This window comes from Medicago sativa, chromosome 8, assembly GCF_051527215.1.
Source record: "Medicago sativa cultivar Bolivia chromosome 8, Bolivia_mono, whole genome shotgun sequence".
In the NCBI taxonomy this organism is placed as follows: Eukaryota; Viridiplantae; Streptophyta; class Magnoliopsida; order Fabales; family Fabaceae; genus Medicago; species Medicago sativa.
Genome location: NC_140756.1, coordinates 9,850,416 through 9,867,489, shown reverse-complemented (window position 1 = coordinate 9,867,489; position 17,074 = coordinate 9,850,416). Strand labels below are relative to the sequence as shown.

At 30.0% G+C, this 17,074-nt stretch overlaps 3 long non-coding RNA genes across 12 annotated transcripts; 2 read left to right on the top strand and 1 right to left on the bottom strand.

Annotated features, from left to right (window-relative positions):
* The first annotated feature begins 1,631 nt into the window (after positions 1 to 1,631).
* Positions 1,632 to 6,222, top strand: LOC146896793 (uncharacterized). 5 transcript variants are annotated; one of them, XR_015022695.1, is made up of 5 exons: positions 1,632 to 1,860; positions 2,006 to 2,081; positions 2,493 to 2,556; positions 4,151 to 4,190; positions 6,077 to 6,222. It is a non-coding gene; the product is annotated as an uncharacterized LOC146896793 (long non-coding RNA). The 5 variants fall into 5 exon arrangements; XR_015022696.1 differs by lacking the exon at positions 6,077 to 6,222 and adding an exon at positions 5,174 to 5,479; XR_015022693.1 differs by lacking the exons at positions 4,151 to 4,190; positions 6,077 to 6,222 and adding an exon at positions 5,174 to 5,479.
* Positions 6,223 to 7,123: 901 nt separating this feature from the next.
* On the top strand, positions 7,124 to 10,178 carry LOC146896792 (uncharacterized). The gene is made up of 2 exons (XR_015023547.1): positions 7,124 to 7,367; positions 10,008 to 10,178. It is a non-coding gene; the product is annotated as an uncharacterized LOC146896792 (long non-coding RNA).
* Positions 10,179 to 11,654: 1,476 nt separating this feature from the next.
* On the bottom strand, positions 11,655 to 16,278 carry LOC146896791 (uncharacterized). 6 transcript variants are annotated; one of them, XR_015022887.1, is made up of 11 exons: positions 15,794 to 16,241; positions 15,660 to 15,701; positions 15,437 to 15,506; positions 15,285 to 15,334; positions 15,019 to 15,067; positions 14,538 to 14,675; positions 14,037 to 14,120; positions 13,733 to 13,802; positions 13,310 to 13,405; positions 12,679 to 12,795; positions 11,655 to 11,967 (listed from the first exon to the last, which is right to left on the bottom strand). It is a non-coding gene; the product is annotated as an uncharacterized LOC146896791 (long non-coding RNA). The 6 variants fall into 6 exon arrangements; XR_015022891.1 differs by having other exon boundaries at positions 13,285 to 13,405; positions 14,538 to 15,067; positions 15,794 to 16,278; XR_015022889.1 differs by having other exon boundaries at positions 14,538 to 15,067; positions 15,437 to 15,491; positions 15,794 to 16,267.
* Positions 16,279 to 17,074: the final 796 nt, after the last annotated feature.

The following is a 17,074-nucleotide window of genomic DNA, read 5'->3' as shown; positions in this document are numbered from 1 at the left end:
TTTGAAATTCAATGTCTACTTTATTTGGTTCGATGCCCAGTCAAGATTTAATTATACTAATTAACAATTAATAATCTTAATAAGATGGACTAACAAGTTTCTTTTTCTTAGGTTTAGTTTGTGATCATGTGTAGTGGTGGTATCATAGTAGAAAACTTAAAATTAATTTTAATAACTTGAAATGGATCAAGGATAATATGAGGAATGTCGTAAAATGTAATTGTTATCCCAAAAGAATCGGTACAAAAAATTATCCAAGAACTTTATAACTTTCTTAGTTTTAGTTTTTGTTCATGTGTCGTGGTGAGGTCGCGTGGTCTCAGTAGCCATCGGTAATTCCACCCATGCGTTGCATATATTAATATTAATGCAAGTACTTTTTTAAGTGCTCAGTACAATTTTTTTTTATGTTTTGGATTTCGTTTTAGGAATTGAAGGTGAAGGTGATTTGTTTATATTTCTTGCATTGTGATGATATTTGTTCATGTGTCGCGGTTATGTCGTGTAGTATGTGGCCAACTATGATTCCACCCAAGTGTCACATATATTAATGTAGTATTTTCATAGTTTTACTATTGTAATCTTTTATGAATTTGTTGCCGGTCGTAACCTTTAATTTGGTCATCATGATCAAATTGGTCCGTAAGTGTATTCATTGTTTATTTCGTATGCGGAAATTAATCCTAACATTGTTGATAATCGATCAAATGTATTGAATGCATAGTTCAATTTTGTGATCATACAATGTCAAACCTACCGTTGGATTTCACGTTTAAAATATGAGAATTGATGCAAGAATATACCGTATAAAAATTTTAAGCTTTAGTGTTCTACACTTTGTGTTTGTGTGGCGTGCACATCGTTCGTATGTGCAGTCGTCGGTCAGTATTTCACGTATTAATTTCGAACGATGTGTCGTGTAGAATGTGGACGACGTGTAGTCGAATGTTTCGACCGTTTCCACCCGTGCATCGCACTAACACTAGTACAAATGACATAGGAATTAAATTTGGGTTTGATAAATGTGTTAGGGGGAACAATAGTATTAAATATTTACTACGTGTTGTTTGCTTTTTATAATACCATTAATTAATTAAATAGAAAGAATGATAATAAGTTAATATGGTGGTGGACATATACCAAAGATGCAGGTGGGTGAATTCTAATTTTCATTATGGATCGGTGTCATTGTGAACTATACATAACTTTTATCTTGAAAAAAGTAAGAGATTTGATCAAGTTGATAGAATTTTTCTTAAACAAACATCATATGCATGTACCAAGAAGATATAAATTTGTTTATGCACAAATATCTAAATATACGTAGTTATAAGCAATCATATTCATCGAAATATATTACGGTGACTAGTTTTGCGAGTTAATATCTTAATCTTAATAATATACAAGTGAGCCCCCAATTTTAGTCCACTAATCTTAGGTGTCAATCAATCACATCATTCTTGCCACGTCACATTATAATACTATTTTAATTTTTACCATTTAAAGCATTCAATTAATCACAAACATTAAAATATCATTTTCTCACATTTTCCCTCTTCAATTCAAAATTCAAATTCAAATGTTTTCAAACTCCTACTTCCCTCCTACTTTTTCTCCTTTATTCTTATCCAACTTCAAACATTTATTTCTCTCATTCTATGTTTTCTTTCTCTCTCATCCCAATCGATATTCAAATTTCTTTTCATCTCTCTCTTTAAACTCATCATCATCACTCCTCCATTTTCATCTCTTTCTCACAAAATCACCACACCATTTTTCGATTTTTGTCTCTCTCTTTCTCTCTCAAATTCATCATTTTCATCTCTGTCCATGCTAACAAACTCATTCACTATCAGCAAGGTAAATTTTTAATTTTGAAACCCTAACCCATTTTTTCCTTAAATCCGAAAATACCCATGTTGGGATTAGAATTTCATTGGTAGTTTTTCTTCTTCCTTTTTCAACTTCAGTTTCTGATGTTTGGAGTTAATTTGTTTGTGTACAGTTTCTTTCAAGGAGAAATCAAGGAAGAAGAATGAGCAAGATGATATTGGTTTTGCATGTTGAAGCTGCAGACATAGGTATGACATGTAACAATGCCAGATTTAGTTTTCCATTTGAACTGCAAAGTTTTAATTAATTATTGTTTTAGTTTTGTAAATTATAATGGGTTTTTATCTACCTATTTTAGCTTCAAATATATGAGTTGTTAGTCTCAATAATTCTGTTTTTGCAATTCTATTTTAGTGTTTCTATTTCTAAAAAAAGAGTGAGATAGGTTGTGTAATTCTGTTTTTGCAATTCTGTTTTTAGTGTTTGCAATTCTTTTTCCAGGGTTTGTAATTTTGTCTTTAAGCAAATAACAAAAATTAATTTGGTTAGAGAAGAGAGAACAAAGTGTTTGAGAAAATGTCTCAATAAAAAAAATGATGATTTTGTTAGTTTTGATATTGATTGATATTAATATAAAATCATTTTTGTTTTGATTTTAGGTTTAGTTAAAGGTGGACAAATTATGAAGATCTCAGGATTTGGAGCAATTGCAATTTGCAACAGGTTGTTAATATTTCTTTTTTGTCTTAATATTAATTTTGTCTTAAATAAAAGTTTCATGAAGTCTTAAGTATGATAATGACAAGAGATTGTTAGTTAGTAACTATTTGTTAACATGAGCTGCATTCAATTGCTATTATCTATAGATGTTTGAATCAACATCATTCACCATCAGCATATGTTTGAATCTCTATTCCTTCTTCTTTCACTTATACTAATTAGAGTTTCTTTTTTGATTGGTTCTTTTGGAAGAACTTCATGGTAACTCTGTTTTTAGGCTAAAGTTTGACTGGCTCTTGATTTTTTTGAAAGTAGCATACCACACACACATTCAAATTAAAAATAAGAGTTACTATTTTATTTCATCGTCTTTTGATGCTAGAATTAGTAACTATTTTTTCAGTTTTGATAATAAAAAAAATTCCTGCCACTAACACCCATTCAAATCTCAAACCACCATGTTTTGTTCCTTCAATCTAACATGATATTGTTTCTTACTCTACTAAAAACGTTATGGGCTATGCAGCTGGTAACGAATGATCTCTACCTATTTTGACTTTATATGTTTCAATCCTCATTATGTCTTTCAATCCTAAATATTTTTAATTTACAAACATGTACATTTTCCAAAGTATAAAAGTCATGAATGAAGAAAAGGCATGTTAGAGGGTTTATCAAACTAATTAATTTTTTTAGCATGAACCACTGATTCCAGAAACATGTTCATTTTCGGATTGTCGAGCCACTCAATTTTGATCCTTTAATACAACCTTCGACATCATTAAGCTCAATATTGGGAAGCAAATATAGCAGTTTGATGTCCTTTCACTTAGTCATTTTTCGTTTGCATTCTCTTAACTGTCCAGTACATGATTCATTGTATAATTAACTGTCCACTTTTATTCCCTATTCATAATTTCTTATAATAGAAACTTTTAAGTTATATGATTTGATGACATTATAATCACAAGTATATGCATGTATTAGTTTTGTTAATATTATAGACAGTCTATGTTAATAGGATGGTGTTATATAGTTGTATAGATTAATCTTCCTTATACCCTTGGAATTCGTTAAATTTGTTCCCAAAAATCACCGTGTTTTGAGTTGCTTAAGCTTGGAATCTCTTCCCAAAAACAGAAGTCTTTGTTTATTGTATAATGTGTACTAGACAGAAATGTGATGGGTGCTAGCGTAATTATAGTGTGTCCAACAATTTGAAATAAGGATTCTGTTTTAAATTGAATCTTTAAAAGGCCACAATGAGTCCCGCAATTGGAAATAAGAGTTGCAAATTCTTACTTTTATAGTTTTTCTTTGGTTGAAGTTATATCTCTCATGTTGGAAATGTCTTTTTTGTTTTTTTTCTTCAGGAATTTCTCATTCAAATGGATTCTATGTGATTAAAGTCTTAAAATCACAATATTGATATGTTTGGTTTAATCTTATATTATGTATAGGAATTTCTCTTTATGAAACAAGTTGTCCTTAAGTTTTTTAAAATGTGAGCGAAGGTAGATGGTTTTGTATCAGTTCCTCTTGATATGAATGTGATATAATTATGCAATCTTATAGTTGTATTTTGCGTTTCATTCAGGAAAAACATGTTAAAAGAGACTGACTGTCTGAAAGCAATGGTACAAATTTCTACTTACATGTCCTGAATGTTCTTTTGTTTTTCATGTTCTTTTGTTGGTTCAAGCATGTATTACCAATGGGGATGTATTTTGATTGATTGAGGCTTTAGTTATGATTTTATTTATTTTAGTACAAAATATTAAAGTATTATCAGTTGGTGATAATTTTATTAATTTATGTAAAGGTCAAAATGCAATTATTTGTTCATGATCAATGTAATATTATTTTGTGAATATTCTTTAACGAAAATGTACAAGACATGAGTTGGGTTTCTTCAACTACTATTGCGATCAAAGTTTGAACTCCAACTGTCATTGCAATCGAGGTTGTAAATGTTTTTTCTTCCTTTCACTTTTTTCTTCAGAAAATACTAATGCTTCAAAGGATATGAGTATATGATAACTTTTCTTCTATCAAGTAATGTGTTTTGAAATGAGATGTAGGTGGAAAATTGGTTAAAAGCAAAGATGTAACAATATTGAGAGAGGAATACGAGTAATCTAAATTTAGTTTGTGAGAAAGAGATACACGTAACCTTATAGTTTTGGTAAATTTATAGGTGAGAAAGAGTCAATGTTTATAGATCACATCATTCAGAGCCGAAAATTGATTTTTTTTTTTTTTTGATATGTTAGTCGCTTATTTAAACAACAAATGATATAACGATATGTTAGTCTTTTTTTTTTTTACATTACATTAGTTTTTTAGGAGATACATCAACACATTTTTCATAAATAAGTATTTTTTTTGACATATGCATAATTCATATTCACGCAATTGTTCATTGTATTAGTCTAAAACAATATGTTTACGAAAAACTTTGGCGCCCTGTGCGTTGCACGGGTACTATCGAACATCACATAAGTATTTTCCGATTAGATTAAGGGGTTTTATGACCCATAACACTCTCTCAACCTTTTTGGACATTTAAATTTAATTGTTATAGAGTTTTACCTATTTGAATTGTGTCCTATCATTATAGATTCAAAGTTTGTAACTACATCAAATTTCGGAAGCTTAGGCTTGGAGACTCTGGATTGAAAGCATGCCACCGGAACTACTAGATACACATTTATTTGAGATGTGCATTTCTTCTAAAGTCATACGATGCACACGAGTTATTATGCGTACAACAAAAGCCCGAAGACGGGCCATATATGTCCTCTGTAATTCTTATGTTGAAATTTGAGATGTTATTGCCTCGGGCGAAGGCTCCCGGATTTATTCTAGAAAACGATTCAATTGAAACTACCTCTTTATCCTCAAATCAAAAGTGTATATTGATATAGTTTCCAAATTTAATGTTTATAAGTAATTTAAAAGAAAGTAAACCTGTGAATATCTTTGTAGCTTCTACATGAACCTCTATATTTTTCCAGTTTATATTTTGAGGCAATGTCAACTACCTATTCTCTATCATTTTTTTTAATGATTTATTTCCAACCATTAGTGCAATGTCACTTGCAATGTTATCATCTATCATTCATTAGAAACCAAATCCATTTATTTTCCTCGGATGCGGAGGTTATAGGTATTTGATTTAAGTCCAAAATTTAATATTCTATAAACACGGAGGGCTATAAGTATTTAATTTATGTTCCGATATATTGGATATCCTCAAACATGGGGGTTGTAGGTATTCAATATATATGTTTCAATATATTGGATATATTTATATAATATATTCAATAAATTTCATTTATCAAAAGAGATGTTGAATATATTGTTGAGAAAGAATTTTTTGCAGTGATATTTGAAGTCATCAAAAGATGTTGAATCTGTTGTTGAGAAAGATTTTTTTTTATGTTTATCTTTTTTGGGTGACTTTTACTCATGTGGTTAAACTATAGAAATAATATTGAGATATCTTTTGTTTAATTTGCAGTTTATTTTGGAGCTATAAAGGGATAGCAAATGCATTGAAGGACATTTTTTGATTGCTTTTTTTGCTATTTATGTACTTTGTATCTGTTTGTCATTAATGTGGTCATTTGATGACTAAATGACATTACCGTAGAACCTAACTAAAATAGTATGATGGTTGTCATTCATTTGCTTTATCGGTTGCAACAAGATAATCATATTCATATAAATATATATGAATGACAATATATATTAAGTATTTTGTTATTTGTGTTGAGCGTCAACATTCTAATGCACTACACTAATGCATATTTATCCCGTGCGTTGCACGGGTCGAATACTAGTTTCAATACATGTGCCCCTCAAAAAATATTCAATACCCTCAAAAAAGAACATTCAATACATGCCTTGTGTAAATACTTTGAATGGTTCAGGGGATTTTGTTCCGTGTGTGTGAGAGAGAGAGAGAGAGATATTTTGGCTCCTACGCAATATTCTTTTTCAAATTTAATAGATAATGATTTTTAAGCAAGATATAGCGTTCATGGTTGAAACTCCAAGTATATTCTTTGATTTATTAATAACTGGTTATTTAACATTAACTTGTTCTCTTTTCTTTTTATATTGTTAGACAAAAAAATCGACAAAACCTAAAAATTTAGTAAGAAACCTAAAGAAGGTTGTTCCGATAATTTTCTATAGTAAGTGGAGGCTAAAACAAGTTTAAAAATATTGAGCTTTTTCTTTATGTACATGTAACATTTTTGTTTATAAAACTTACTAAACAATATTATTTTCGTTAGTCAACCTAAAGTTTGAGTTTTAGCAATCTTACCCTACAATAGACACTGATTTAAATGTGAAAACTGAAACATGTACTGTTGGATCAAGCCATCCGCTCAACCCGTTGGGGTTAACTCAGCTTTCTTTCTCTAATTAATTCTTAGTAAAAAGTAACCCTCTTGATTAAGATTTATATTTATAATATGTTCCGTTACAAACCCTTTGATCACAAGAAAGTACATAAAAGAAATTATTTTATTTCAACATCGCATATAACCATAACATATAACATGGTACCATAATACAAATTCAAAACACACAAAAATATTATATATCCTAGCTTGACCGAACTTACCAAAGAAGAGGCCAAGTTATTTAGCTACATATATGTAATGTAACACTCTCACACTCACACAAACATTATTATTAGTATATATATATATATATATATATATATATATATATATAGATATCAACATAACACACAAAGACCATTGCCACGATCACTCATCATGGAATAGTACTTGGAGGTTTTGGAGCACACAACTTAATATAGATAGGGCACACAGGAGGGAAAACCAAGCACTTGTAATACAAAAGCAAACAATCTGTTTGAGTCCCAAACTTTTCAGATTTGTATAAATTAGGATCATCTTTCCCCAGTTTGTTGATACCTATTCCTTCACCCTCATCAACACTATAGGCACCATTCAGAAATGCCACAACAAGGAGGACTAAGACAAGTGAAATAGTGATGAACTTTGCCATAGTATAACACAATGTGATGGATTACTCTCTTACACTTCGTAATTTTTTTCTCTAATGAATTTTGTTTGCAATGAAGAAATTGTCACAAAAATCACTCCAATTTATAGGACTAATAATTACCTTAAATGAGAAGTGAATCAATTAAATGTGTAATTGCGTGAGGAAAATGATTTTCACAAAATTAGGGTATAAGTTAATGTGAAAACCGTGTGGTGTGGAGCCCTAGTCTTAAATATATTAACATATGGTTTCCTTTTAGGGTTGTCGGTTAAGGTTGACAAGCTAATTAATTGAACAAAAGGAATAATAAATAGTGTCATTTGAGGTAAACGATATAGCATAAATAGTTTACCAAATTGAAATTTTAAGGTTATATATCCATTTGGGCCATTTTACTAGTTGCACTCACTTGTAAAATGGAGAAGGGCTGCTTCACGTGGCATGATTTCTATATTCAACAATCTTTTGTACCGACATTTATTGATCATATGTTGTAATTATTCTTAATAAAATTTCTCTCTACCTTTAAAAATATTTTGTCTAATTAGCATTCTTAATTTATTGAGTATGTGTGTGAATGCAACTACTGGTTAGTAATTTATATTTTTTAGATCAAAATTTTCTTCAATTTAAGAATTGTTATTATATATGCATTTGGGACAATCCACGAAGGTTGATCCGGTGGTAAGGACTTGAGATTTGAGTGTACGCCTCTTTTTTATCTTATATGTTTTAATCCTCGAAGTGCCAGCAAAATTGAAGAGGATATTTGAAACTTTAAATCTTGAAAAAATATAATTGTTTTTTTATTAAAAAAACTAAATTGAAGAGGATATTTGAAACTTTAAATCTTGAAAAAAAATAAGAGATTTTTTTTTGGTGGTGGCCGGGTTCGAACCCCGGACCTTGCATACTTTATGTTTATGCATTGTCCATACCAACCGAGCTAAGCTCACGAAGACAAAAAAAAAAAAATAATAAGAGATTTGATCAAGTTGATAGAATTTTGCTTAAATAATAATATCTATTTTGATTAAATAATAATATCTGAGTTTAATTTATAACCAATCATATTCATCGAAATTATATTGCGGTAAATAGCACGTGTGTCTATCAAAAAAGAACATACATGCATTATGCATGCAAATACTTTGAATATTTCAGGAGATTTTGTTCCATTAGATAGAGTGAGAGAGATATCTGGCTCCTATATGCAATATTCTTTTTCAAATTTAATAGATAATGATTTTTAAGCAAGATATTGCGTTTATGGTTGGAACTCCAAGTATATGTTAGTTCTTTTCGTTTGTGAACAGTGCTTTGATTTATTAAGAACATGAGTATATCATATTAATTTGTTCTCTTTTCTTTTTAGGGTTAATTAAGTTTTTAGTCCCTATAAATATTCACAGTTTTGTTTTTAGTCCCTACAAAATAAAATCACACTTTTTAGTCCTTGTGACAATTTCCTTAAGCATTTTAGGGACTAAAAATGCCGACGGAAAAATTTTATAGGGACTAAAAATACTGATGAAAAATTTTATAGGGACTAAAAATGTTAGTGGAAAATTTTATAGGGACTAAAAAGTGTGATATTATTTTGTAGGGACTAAAAACAAAATTTTGAATATTTATAGGGATCGTTTACTTAATTAACCCTTCTTTTATAATGTTAGACAAAAAAAAAAACTGTTGATGCCTCAATCTAATACTGAAAACCTTTAATTTCAGTATGAGACTTAAATTAAGGTCGTTTCGATGATTTTCAATAATAAGTGAAGCTTAAAACAAGTTTTAAAATATAGAGCTTTTACTTTATGCATATGTAACTTTTTTGTTTATAAAATATAGTAAAAAAATTAATGTATTATTTTCTTTAGTCGACCTAAAGTTTGAGTTTTAGTAACTTTACACTTCGATAGGCACCGATTTAAATGTGAAAACTGATTATTATAAAAAAATGGAAAAATTGAAACATGTATTATTATTGTATACAAGCCATCTTCTTGATCAACCGTTGGGATTAACTCAGCTTTCTTTCTCTAATTAATTTTTGGCAAAAAGTAATTCTCTTAATTAAGATTTATAATGTATTCCGATACAAACCCTTTGATCACAAGAAAGTACATAAAAATAAATTATTTCATTTCAACATTGCATATAACCATAACATATAACATGGTACCATAATACAAATTCAAAACACACAAAAGATAATATATCCTAGCTTGACCAAACACACCAAAGAAGAGGCCAAGTTATTTAGCTATATATGTAATATAACACTCTCACACTCACACAAACATTATTATTAGTATAGATCATAGATATATAGATATCAATATAACACACAAAGGACATGGCCACGATCACTCATCATGGAAGAGTACTTGGACTTGGAGGTTTTTGAGCACACAACTTAATATAGATAGGGCACACAGGAGGGAAAACCATGCACTTGTAAAACAAAACCATACAAGCTGTTAAATTAGGATCATCTTCTTCCAGTTTGTAGTTACCTCTTCCTTCACCCTCACCAACACTATAGGCACCATTCAGAAATGCCCCAACAATGAGGACTAAGACAAGTGAAGTGGTGATGAACTTTGCCATAGTATAGCAATGTGATGGATTACTCTCTCACACTTCGTAATTTTTTTCTCTAATGAATTTTGTTTGCAATGAAGAAATTGTCACAAAAATCACTCCAATTTATAGGACTAATAATTACCTTAAATGAGAAGTGAATCAATTAAATGTGTAATTGCGTGAGGAAAATAATTTTCGCAAAATTAGGGTATACACCCTCCGGTCACTAATATAAGCAAAAATCCACTTTCTAGGTTCATCCAATAAATGATGTATGTAGTCTATAATAAAGACTACATACATCATTAATTGAATGAACCTAGAAATTGGATTTTTGCTTATATTAGTGACCGGAGGGTGTAAGTTGGTGTGAAAACTGTGGTGGGGAGCCATGGTCTTAAATATATTAACACTAGTATTTGCCCCGTGCAACGCACGGGCAAAAAGTGGTATATTGTAGTGCGTTGAATTGTTGACACTTAACACGATAACAAAATATATAAAACACATTGACATACATATATATTTGAATATATAGTTATCTTATAATAACTAATAAATAAAACGAATACCACATCCACCGCACCATTTTAGTTCGGTACCACATTAATGTCTTTTAATCATCAAATGAATCCAACAATGGCTCAAAACAATTATATAGATAAATATAAGAAAAAAGTAATCAAAACAGCCCTTGCGTACAATGCATTTGCTACCCCTTCATAGCTCCAAAATTATCTGCAAAATAAATGAAAGATACTAATTACCCATAAGAATAGTTGTTTCTCTAACATTACTACCGATTCAAATTACACTACGCGGAAGATGATTCCTTAAGCCTCCCGTGTTCCTTGGGGTGATATTTTTGAAATTATCCTAATGAATGGGTAAACAAAAATCATGGCATTTAGCGAAAAAAATTGTAGCCGATTGGTCCTTTAAGTTAATTTGGTTTTCTCTAACATGTAAGTCCTCTAAGATGTCCGGTGAGGATACATGTCACATCATACATTTAACCGTCACATCATCATTTTTGTAACGTTTGGTTAACATAATGACTAAATTGAAAACGTTTACAAACTTAAAGGACTTATGACCAAAATAACTTAAAATCCAATATGTTACAAACCTTAAATTTAAAGGACCCATGATGTAATTTAACCTAAAATGCATATAAAACTTATAATAAATAGCCAAATAAATCAAATACCTATATCCTATAGGTGTTTGAGAAAGACAAAGTTTTCCGCTTAAATCAAATACCTATGCCTCCCATGTTTGAAAAATATAAAACTTGAACTTAAATTAAACACCTATAGCCTCCCGTATTTGAGAAACTTAATCAAATACCTATTAATATTTCATGTTTATGGTTTAAAGTGATTCTGCATCTGACAAATAATGTTGCTTAAATATATTTGTAAAAGAAGAATATTAATGAATATAAATTTAGATTATTATTGGTAAATAAGATTTATTGGATATATTATTAAAACATATCTAATATATTGATTACAAATATTAATAACAATATCTTTACAACAAAAAAATGTTAATAACAATAGTTAATAGCTAAATCAAATTCTTTTAAATAAGGGTCACTAAATTTTGGAAAAGCTATATAATACACTTTGGAAAAGCTTTATAATAAGATTTATAACAATAGTTAAATAATCTGCATCTATTTTCGGTGCTGATGTTTCCAATCTGAATGATCCTTTCATTGTTAATGCTACTTTCAGCTCCTTTGAATGTGAATGCTCCTCGAACAATCTGAAAATTATAGTAGAATATGTTAAGTATGATACTCCTCCAAACAATATGCAAATTATAGTAGACCATGTTAAGTACGATTTCGAAATGACCCTTCAAAAAATGAAGAAGTACTATTCTGAAATGACAAAAGTAGTCCTCAAAATACTTAGTTCAATCTGAAAATTATGGTGCTCAAAATCAATGGTATAAGTAGTCCTCAAAATACAAAATAAGTGGTCAAAAAATCTTAACTAAACAACAACAAAGTCTTAAAAATAACAGTAAAGTATCAAAATGATAAAACACAGTTTTAACTTGGGAATTTCTTAAGTAATAACTTCTTCTAAAAGAACTGTGGATCAAATTGTTTAGAGCCTTAGTTGCCCATGTATATGTTGTCGATGTCAACTACATCTTAAAACATGGGCATTAGATCTTTTAAAATAACTACAAAACCACGTATTATTTTTCAACACTTTTAGTCGATTTTTCAGCACACATTTTATTGCATTCAAAATATGAAACTACAGTTTGATCTAGAACAAAGTATCTAAGAATGGTTGAAATGATTGCATAATTAAGAACTAAAAAATGCATTATTTCTTGTGAAAGGTCTTATCTCATCCGGATGTGGGACTCTATAGCATGTCTCTACATTAAAATTTCCTTCTCCTCACTTTGCAGCATACAATATTTGTCATAAAATTTCATTAGAAATTAGATTATTACCTTACAGACACGACAACCTTCCATGATATACAACCTTGAGAAATTGCTTCTAACCATAATCATCAAAAGTCATCGGCAGCATTTCATGAATGGTCAAAAAAGCTATAACTCCACCAGCTGTAATCAACATAGAACCAGTTAGCTAAATAAAAAATGCATCGGGCCGTTCGTGTTAAATACTCTATAGCTCACGTGTAAGAAGAATATACAAAAATAATAACAGTTGCTTGAAACTCAATTGCTCTTTTACCATTGATATATGCCTCTATTACATCTTCAACGACAATACTTATTGTCCAAACTTCAGAGGATCTCATTTAATAATGATGAAGAGGTATATATTAATTTAACTAACTCAGTTAGTTGAGAGTAAATGCATCGCACATAAGACTTCAAAATCACAACATTCAAGCAACAATATTCTCAACTTCCGCCACAAAGAAAAAATGTGAGTAAGGAATATCCAATATATTTTTTTACAGTGTAAAGATGACTTTCATTTAATAGTGTGAGATGTGTTAACATCCCTTGTTTCTAGATGAAAGGAAATCGAATGTTCAAGCATTGTGCTTACAACAACTTCCTAACAAAGTAAAGAGAAAATACCTGAAAGGGAAAAGAAGAGACTTACACTCAACAGAGGCATCTTCATAATATACAACTGATCCTTCAACAACTTCCAATTCAACAGCTTTCAAGGTTCTTGGCAAATAATTTCATTCTCCTCCTTCAATTTGAAAAAATTGATGTGTTCAAAAGATGATTATGATAAGAATCTGACTGAAAATTTCAGGTCATTAAAAAGGAAACAAACTCATATAGTTTTGCTTCTAGGATACTCCAAAAACATACCAAACAGTAAGGAGAAATTCTCTAGTTAAATAGAATTTGTGAATATCCACTAAATTAACATGTATCTCTATAAGAAGGTAGCAAACCAACCACCTTTGAATCCTAACTTCATTTACTCATTCAACATTCATAAAATAATAATCTAATTCTAATTAATTAAGAAAAATTAAATAAATAAATTAAAAAAAAAGATTGATCTTACTTGCTTAAGAGCATCAAGAACAACAATTTTGTTGATCTTCAACATATGTATACGAAATTCCTTCACAAACCTTCAATAAAAACAACATTAAGGGCATATATTAGTTCTAAATTAAATTTGAACTATACATCACAGAATAAAAAAAGTTCTAACATTCCGGATGGATTTAGTTCAAATGCGAGATTGAAGCATCAAATCATTCCGGATGGATTTAGACGTAAAAGCATTGAGTGAGTCTCAACAATCAAAACAAACCAAACAATAAGGGCAAAATTTGGCAGAAAGTTGATGAGAATAAAAATACCTTATCCAATAGTTGATTTGCGGTGGACAGTGTTGATGAGAATCCCATGCAACTCAGTTAGGGCATCAATCATGTCATAGTTAACTTGAAAAATATTAAGAATGTAAAATGAGATTAGAGAAAATAGAAGAATTGCTACAAAAGGGAAAAACCAATGATAATAAGCATGAGAGGATTGAAACATACAACCTCCAATAGCACCAAAAGTCATGAAAAAATAACCATGAAAATTACTAATAATAGCAGTAACTCCATGTTGAAAAGTTACTCAATAACAATCTAATGTCATTATCATAGTTAATACTTCATTAAAAAAATTAAGAGCTCGGCTAACTAAATCATATTTTAAATATACTTCTCCAAATTCAGATTTTCAGGTAAATATACTTCTTGTAAAATATGGCCAAACACAAAATGGTCAAACATAAAAATTCATCCAAAATGAAATGTTTCAAAGTATAACGGCCAAACAAATAAAATTGGGGATTCTGATTCACTTACCTTCGTTTTGATTTATTCTGATTCACTCACATCAGTAATCTTCGGCGATTTCGGCTTCGACGGTAGTATGATTGATAAGTTTAATTAGTCCAAAAAGCAGTGAGGTTGAGATGCTGAATCTAACACGCTCCAAATTAACTAAAAAATTCATATATTTTTTCTTCAAAAACTGAAAAGTTCAACAAAAACACAAATCAAAACAGTGAAATTAAAACAAAAAACAAAAAGATTTGTGTTCATTTCGACATGCTCTGATGTTGTGATGCCCAACAGCTTTCATCTATCATTTGTGCGTATATTATCTAGTTTAGGCAACAACTAACACACAAAAAGAAACAACTTCACTGGTTTTTTTTTTATGTATAACAAATTCACTGTTTTCACACATGTATACTAATATGATAACACTATGACATTAACCACATTGATACAAAATCACACACAAATGAAAACAGATAAATAAATGCTTATCTTTATTTACCTATCACAATTGTCTTTTGAAGTTGTCCAGTGAATCCCACAACCTAATTCTAGAGTTTGCATTAGCACCATTACAAAGGAAGGAATCAATAAACTTGTGGAGTACAAAAAATAACAGTGAATAGTATAATTGGTGAATCATATTAGTAGAAGCTCAATTGCATCAATGTCTCATTTAATCATAGCAATCAGGTACACATACCCAATATTGTCCTTAATGACATGATATATAACTACCAATTGTAAAGATAGGGATATGGATCTAACCTGTTTACTTGAGCCACATTGAAAAGATATTTTCAATTATTTGTTGTTTTCTGAAATGATACACAATTAACATGGTTATAGCAAACAAATCAATATCTATGAAATCAACAAAGAAATAAAAATCAGAATCCAATATATATATCTATTGTTACCACTGGATTTTAGGATTTCCCCAAATTGGACTTCACCCCTGCTCCTTTAAGATTGCTTTCATATATCCAACTTATTACACACAAAAAAAAAAAAAAAAAAATCAAAACAGCAACAAATTCATATATCAAAACAGAATTATAAAAATCCAGTGAAATCAAAACTCATGAAATTCATGAGCAACAAATTCATCCTATTTCCACTTAATACAATTAATTTACATACCTATTTTCACAAATTCATCCTCAAATTCATGCGGAACAATCTCTGATTGAACATGCAAAAAAAAAAAAAACACTTTAGTAGAGTAAGAAGTAATCTCATGTCAGATTTAAGGAACAAAATAGAATGGTTCTTACCTCCAGAGTGTGGTGCGCGTTGCTTCTGTATTCTTTTCCGACGAAACGACGGTGGTGACATAGGAGAGGAAGTGTGGTCGCGAGAGAGAAGGAATGGAAAAGAGATTATGGAAGTAATGAAGTGCGAGAGAAGATGAGATTCAAATTTAAGAGAGAGAAACCAAAAATGGGGAATGAAATTGTGCTTGAAGAGAGAGAGAATGTAGAGGATCAGATTGGGATGATAGAGAAAAAATAAAATAGAATGAGAGAAATATTAGATGTTGGATAGGAATAAGAGAGAAAAAGTAGGAGGAAAAAAGGGATTGAGAGAATTTGAATTTTGAATTTTGAATTGAAGAGGGAAAATGAGAGAAAATGATATTTTAATGTTTGTGATTGATTGAATGCTTAAAAATGGTAAAAATAAAAGTAGTATTTTAATGTGACGTGGTAAGAATGATGTGATTGATTGACACCTAGGATTAGTGGCCTAAAAATTGTTCACCATTTGTATATTATTAAGATGTGGTTTCCATTTAGGGTTGTGGGTTAAGGTTAACTAGCTAATTAATTGAACAAAAGGAATAATAAATGGATAATGCTTATTATAGGTAAATGATAATATGATATAGTTGAGTATTTTTAAAGGTTGACTAGCTAATTAAATATACATTTGGTTAACCAAATTGAAATTTTAAAGTGATATCCTTTGGGTCATTTTAATATATAGTTGTATTTACTTTTAAAATGAAGAAGGTTTGCTTCCAAGACTTCATGTGGCATGATTTCTATCTTCATGGACATATTTTGTGCTCTAATTTTCTCTTAATAAAGTTATCTGCCTAAAAAAAAGTTTAATTAGCATTCTTAATTTGTTAGCGTATGTGTGTGAATGTAACAATTGGTTAGTAATTTAATTCTTTTTGTAGATGAAAATTTTCTTCGATTGAGAATTGTTATTATATATGTAGTTGAGACAACCCATGGAGGTTGGTCTGGTGATGTTAACTTGGGATCCGAGTGTACTCCTCTCTTGATTTTATATGTCCGAAACCTTCAAGTGCCAACAATTCATGTGTTTAGTTAATCGATATATAGCATTATTCTAGTTTTATCTAAGTTCTTCGCTAATGGACGGTGTAATTGATGTCTCGAATTAATGGATCTTTGGAATTTATGAGTGCTGACAATTTAACTTCCAAGCCAATTCAAATTAACAACTAAGGAAAATGATTAATGTCCCGGATTTTTGTTCTGAGAATATCACGATGGTTATACTATAAAACATGGGACCCACAT